The 6,000-nt window shown below is 28.8% G+C and overlaps 1 long non-coding RNA gene across 1 annotated transcript in view; it reads left to right on the forward strand.

Annotated features, from left to right (window-relative positions):
• Positions 1-2,724, forward strand: part of LOC131194333 (uncharacterized) — a 72,721-nt gene extending 69,997 nt beyond the window's left edge. The window contains exon 3 of the long non-coding RNA XR_009154144.1: positions 2,590-2,724. This is a non-coding gene — a long non-coding RNA (uncharacterized LOC131194333). The remainder of the gene's footprint in view (positions 1-2,589) is intronic.
• The last annotated feature ends 3,276 nt before the right edge of the window (positions 2,725-6,000 follow it).

Genomic DNA, 6,000 nt, shown 5'->3' on the forward strand with positions numbered 1-6,000 from the left:
TATTCTATTCTATTCTATTCTATTCTATTCTATTCTATTCTATTCTATTCTATTCTATTCTATTCTATTCTATTCTATTCTATTCTATTCTATTCTATTCTATTCTATTCTATTCTATTCTATTAAATGAGACAGACTTTTCTGATAGATATGTGACATTTTATTAATCTGAAGAGCAAAGATTAAATAACCTGGAGTACAAAGGCCACGTGTAAATTTCCAACCTCCATCCTCTCTTCCCCTTATTGCCTAAATTTAGCAGCAGCATTTTCTATCATTTCAAGCATGGAAAAGCAGCAAAAAATTGGAGAAAGTTCTAAAGCCGTTCTAATACCACAATAACACTTTAAAAATTAATGTTTCTCCAACATGTGAGAAAACAACAGCGACACAAAATTCTTGCCTTACCTACATACATTATATTATCCTAAGCCTTTCACATTATGATTCCATCCACTTCAGCCATTGTTACCTTAAAAAAGGTTCAATGTAGCTTCTGAGCATTAATGCAATGACTGACTATTAATGTATACATTATGAGCCAGAAAGAGGGCTGAGAAAATATCTATAGACTCCTCACATCCTGGACATAAACTGTTTCAACTCTTCCTCTCAAGACTCTGCTATAGACCATTTCATGCCAAAACAACAAGACACAAAGACAGTTTTCCTCCCATGCAATTACTCTGTTAAGCACATAATTCCCACAGCACTGTGTTATGCCTAAGATATCTAATCATGTAGTAGGACTGTATTACTATTATCCTCCTAACCTTTCCTATTACCTATTTCTGTTGGTATCTTGTTGGTTGTATCTTATGATTTATGATTGTGTCTTATGATTTATCACTTTGTTGCTTGTATGTACACTAAGAACTTATGCACCAGAGATAAATTCCTTATATGTCCAATCACACCTGTCCAATAAAGAATTCAATTCTCCTCCCCTCCCTTCCTTCCTTCCTTCCTTCCTTCCTTCCTTCCTTCCTTCCTTCCTTCCTTCCTTCCTTCCTTCCTTCCTTCCTTCCTTCCTTTCTTCCTTCCTTCCTTCCTTCCTTCCTTCCTTCCTTCCTTCCTTCCTTCCTTCCTTCCTTCCTTCCTTCCTTCTTTCCTTCCTTCCCTCCTTCCCTTCCTTCCTACCTTCCTTCCTTCCTTCCTTCCTTCCTTCCTTCCTTCCTTCCTTCCTTCCTTCCTTCCTTCCTTCCTTCCTTCCTTCCTTCCTTCCTTCCTTCCTTCCTTCCTTCCTTCCTTCCTTCCTTCCTTCCTTCCTTCCTTCCTTCCTTCCTTCCTTCCTTCCTTCCTTCCTTCCTTCCTTCCTTCCTTCCTTCCTTCCTTCCTTCCTTCCTTCCTTCCTTCCTTCCTTCCTTCCTTCCTTCCTTCCTTCCTTCCTTCCTTCCTTCCTTCCTTCCTTCCTTCCTTCCTTCCTTCCTTCCTTCCTTCCTTCCTTCCTTCCTTCCTTCCTTCCTTCCTTCCTTCCTTCCTTCCTTCCTTCCTTCCTTCCTTCCTTCCTTCCTTCCTTCCTTCCTTCCTTCCTTCCTTCCTTCCTTCCTTCCTTCCTTCCTTCCTTCCTTCCTTCCTTCCTTCCTTCCTTCCTTCCTTCCTTCCTTCCTTCCTTCCTTCCTTCCTTCCTTCCTTCCTTCCTTCCTTCCTTCCTTCCTTCCTTCCTTCCTTCCTTCCTTCCTTCCTTCCTTCCTTCCTTCCTTCCTTCCTTCCTTCCTTCCTTCCTTCCTTCCTTCCTTCCTTCCTTCCTTCCTTCCTTCCTTCCTTCCTTCCTTCCTTCCTTCCTTCCTTCCTTCCTTCCTTCCTTCCTTCCTTCCTTCCTTCCTTCCTTCCTTCCTTCCTTCCTTCCTTCCTTCCTTCCTTCCTTCCTTCCTTCCTTCCTTCCTTCCTTCCTTCCTTCCTTCCTTCCTTCCTTCCTTCCTTCCTTCCTTCCTTCCTTCCTTCCTTCCTTCCTTCCTTCCTTCCTTCCTTCCTTCCTTCCTTCCTTCCTTCCTTCCTTCCTTCCTTCTTTCCTTCCTTCCTTCCTTCCTTCCTTCCTTCCTTCCTTCCTTCCTTCCTTCCTTCCTTCCTTCCTTCCTTCCTTCCTTCCTTCCTTTCTTCCTTCCTTCCTTCCTTCCTTCCTTCCTTCCTTCCTTCTTTCCTTCCTTCCTTCCTTCCTTCCTTCCTTCCTTCCTTCCTTCCTTCCTTCCTTCCTTCCTTCCTTCCTTCTTTCCTTCCTTCCTTCCTTCCTTCCTTCCTTCCTTCCTTCCTTCCTTCCTTCCTTCCTTCCTTCCTTCCTTCCTTCCTTCCTTCCTTCCTTCCTTCCTTCCTTCCTTCCTTTTCTTTAAAAAAATATGTTATTTAAATAACAGTAATATTTAATATTAAACTAAAATTAATATTTAAGTAAATATAAGTACGTTTAAAATGTTAAATTAAACCATCACATTTTATACTTTTTAGAATTATATCGTGCTTGTCTCAGTTTGAAGGTAAGATGGCATTTTTCAAAAGCTTTCCTCAAAATGTTAGGATACAATGTCCATGGAAGTAATAGTGACAACATTTGAAAAATTCTAAGAAATCCCATTCCTGTTTCTTCTTCAACAGATACCAGGAAAGGCTTAATAGCTGCCACACTAGCAAAATCGATGCTAGACTAAATGATACAATGAGGATCATAAGTGGTTGCATAAAATCTACTCCTACTTGTACCACCAGCTCTACGAAGGCAGGAAGCCGAAGTGAAAGAGTACAACAAAATTATGAGAAACCCACTTTTTCCTGTGCATGCTGATCGTCTTCATCTATCAATTGGCAGGCTTAAACCCAGGAAGCCCTCTATGGCACTCACTCAACAGCTGTCTAACAACTTTGACATCAACACACAGTGGAAAGCCAAATGGGCTGCTGAACGCCCAGATACAGGCTGTTACATAGATGACCCTACACAAAAGGTGCCAGGTTTTGACCTTCCTTGCCAGCATTGGTCAACTCTGAACAGGATCCGTACCCAACATGGTGTCTGCCAGGACTCATTGTTTAAGTGGGGTTTTGTCTCTATATTGTGTATGAATATCCATCAAGAGCTTATACTGGGCCAATGTCTGATTTTTTTCAACATGGATTCTGTCCTTCAATGGCTGGGTGGACTGGATATTAACATTTGAACTACTATAAGTCCATGTATTTGCCATACGCTAAATAAATACCGTATCTTTCGGAGTATAAGACACACCTTTTTTCCCCAAAAAAGAGGGTGAAAATCTGGGTGTGTCTTATACTCGGATGTAGCCCCACCCAGCTTCTCAAACAGAGGTTTCAGAGGCTGAAAAAATCATCAGAAAGAGCTTCAGAAAAGAAGCCCCAAACGGAGCTCCAAGGAGCTTTAAAAAAAAGCCCCAAATGGAGCTTCAGAGGCTTTTTTTCTGAAGTTCTGTTTTGGAGGCTTTCAGAGGCAGAAAAATGTTTTTTCTGAAATGGAGTTTCAGAGGCAGGGGAAAAAAAGCCAAAAAAAGCAAGGCACAGAGCTCACAACCAAGGAACCTGTTGCTAAAATTCACCTCTGGAAACAGCTGATTGGGGGTATTCCGGGAGGCCAATCCATCTGCCAATCAGCTTTTTTCTTATTTTCCTCCCTAAAAACTAAGGTGTGTTTTATACTCCGGTGCGTCTTACACTCCGAAAAAAACAGTAAACCAGAAAAGTCTCTTTACCATGTGGGAGAAATGCTATTTCTATTAACAACCTTGCAGTGATCAAAGGAGAGCAGCATAATAATTATTAACTTTCTATTTATGGTTAAGAATCAAAAATAACAGGACATCAATTATGCATTAAAATAAAATTATTCAATTCAATAATAGTAATAATAATAATAATAATAATAATAATAATAATAATAATAATAATAATAATAATAATAATAATAATAATAATAATAATAATAATAATAATAATAATAATAATAATAATAATAATAATAATAATAATAATAATAATAATAATAATAATAATAATAATAATAATAATAATAATAATAATAATAATAATAATAATAATAATAATAATAATAATAATAATAATAATAATAATAATAATAATAATAATAATAATAATAATAATAATAATAATAATAATAATAATAATAATAATAATAATAATAATAATAATAATAATAATAATAATAATAATAATAATAATAATAATAATAATAATAATAATAATAATAATAATAATAATAATAATAATAATAATAATAATAATAATAATAATAATAATAATAATAATAATAATAATAATAATAATAATAATAATAATAATAATAATAATAATAATAATAATAATAATAATAATAATAATAATAATAATAATAATAATAATAATAATAATAATAATAATAATAATAATAATAATAATAATAATAATAATAATAATAATAATAATAATAATAATAATAATAATAATAATAATAATAATAATAATAATAATAATAATAATAATAATAATAATAATAATAATAATAATAATAATAATAATAATAATAATAATAATAATAATAATAATAATAATAATAATAATAATAATAATAATAATAATAATAATAATAATAATAATAATAATAATAATAATAATAATAATAATAATAATAATAATAATAATAATAATAATAATAATAATAATAATAATAATAATAATAATAATAATAATAATAATAATAATAATAATAATAATAATAATAATAATAATAATAATAATAATAATAATAATAATAATAATAATAATAATAATAATAATAATAATAATAATAATAATAATAATAATAATAATAATAATAATAATAATAATAATAATAATAATAATAATAATAATAATAATAATAATAATAATAATAATAATAATAATAATAATAATAATAATAATAATAATAATAATAATAATAATAATAATAATAATAATAATAATAATAATAATAATAATAATAATAATAATAATAATAATAATAATAATAATAATAATAATAATAATAATAATAATAATAATAATAATAATAATAATAATAATAATAATAATAATAATAATAATAATAATAATAATAATAATAATAATAATAATAATAATAATAATAATAATAATAATAATAATAATAATAATAATAATAATAATAATAATAATAATAATAATAATAATAATAATAATAATAATAATAATAATAATAATAATAATAATAATAATAATAATAATAATAATAATAATAATAATAATAATAATAATAATAATAATAATAATAATAATAATAATAATAATAATAATAATAATAATAATAATAATAATAATAATAATAATAATAATAATAATAATAATAATAATAATAATAATAATAATAATAATAATAATAATAATAATAATAATAATAATAATAATAATAATAATAATAATAATAATAATAATAATAATAATAATAATAATAATAATAATAATAATAATAATAATAATAATAATAATAATAATAATAATAATAATAATAATAATAATAATAATAATAATAATAATAATAATAATAATAAAGGTTTCTTTCTGGATTTCTCTCCACGTGGGCTAACACCATTTATGAGAAAAGCTATAAAGAGTCAACCCATTATCTTTTGATTATTTATGTCTGTTTCTTTCTCCCATTTCTTTCCTAGCCTTCTCACAATCTTTTAGATGTCAAAGGTTTAATTCTTTTTGTACTACTCCAAAAGTCCAATAATACAGTATTTCTTTACAATTTCCATAATCAAGTAGCAGCACATCTTGATAAATAGATGTATAAGATGTATAAGTTATGTTGTGAATCAATAAATATTTTGAATTCTACTACGGCAGAGCTGGAACTGCTTTATGAACTGAGTTTAGGATTGGTCTGTGGGATATGTTGGCTGCTTACATGCTTCTAGCATAGAATTTTTGACACAATGGGAATGAAATTGTCAGTAGCATCTGACATTACTGATTTCATGGCTGTATTTATGAATGGAG

The sequence above is a fragment of the Ahaetulla prasina genome, chromosome 1 (genome assembly GCF_028640845.1).
Source record: "Ahaetulla prasina isolate Xishuangbanna chromosome 1, ASM2864084v1, whole genome shotgun sequence".
Classification (NCBI taxonomy): Eukaryota; Metazoa; Chordata; class Lepidosauria; order Squamata; family Colubridae; genus Ahaetulla; species Ahaetulla prasina.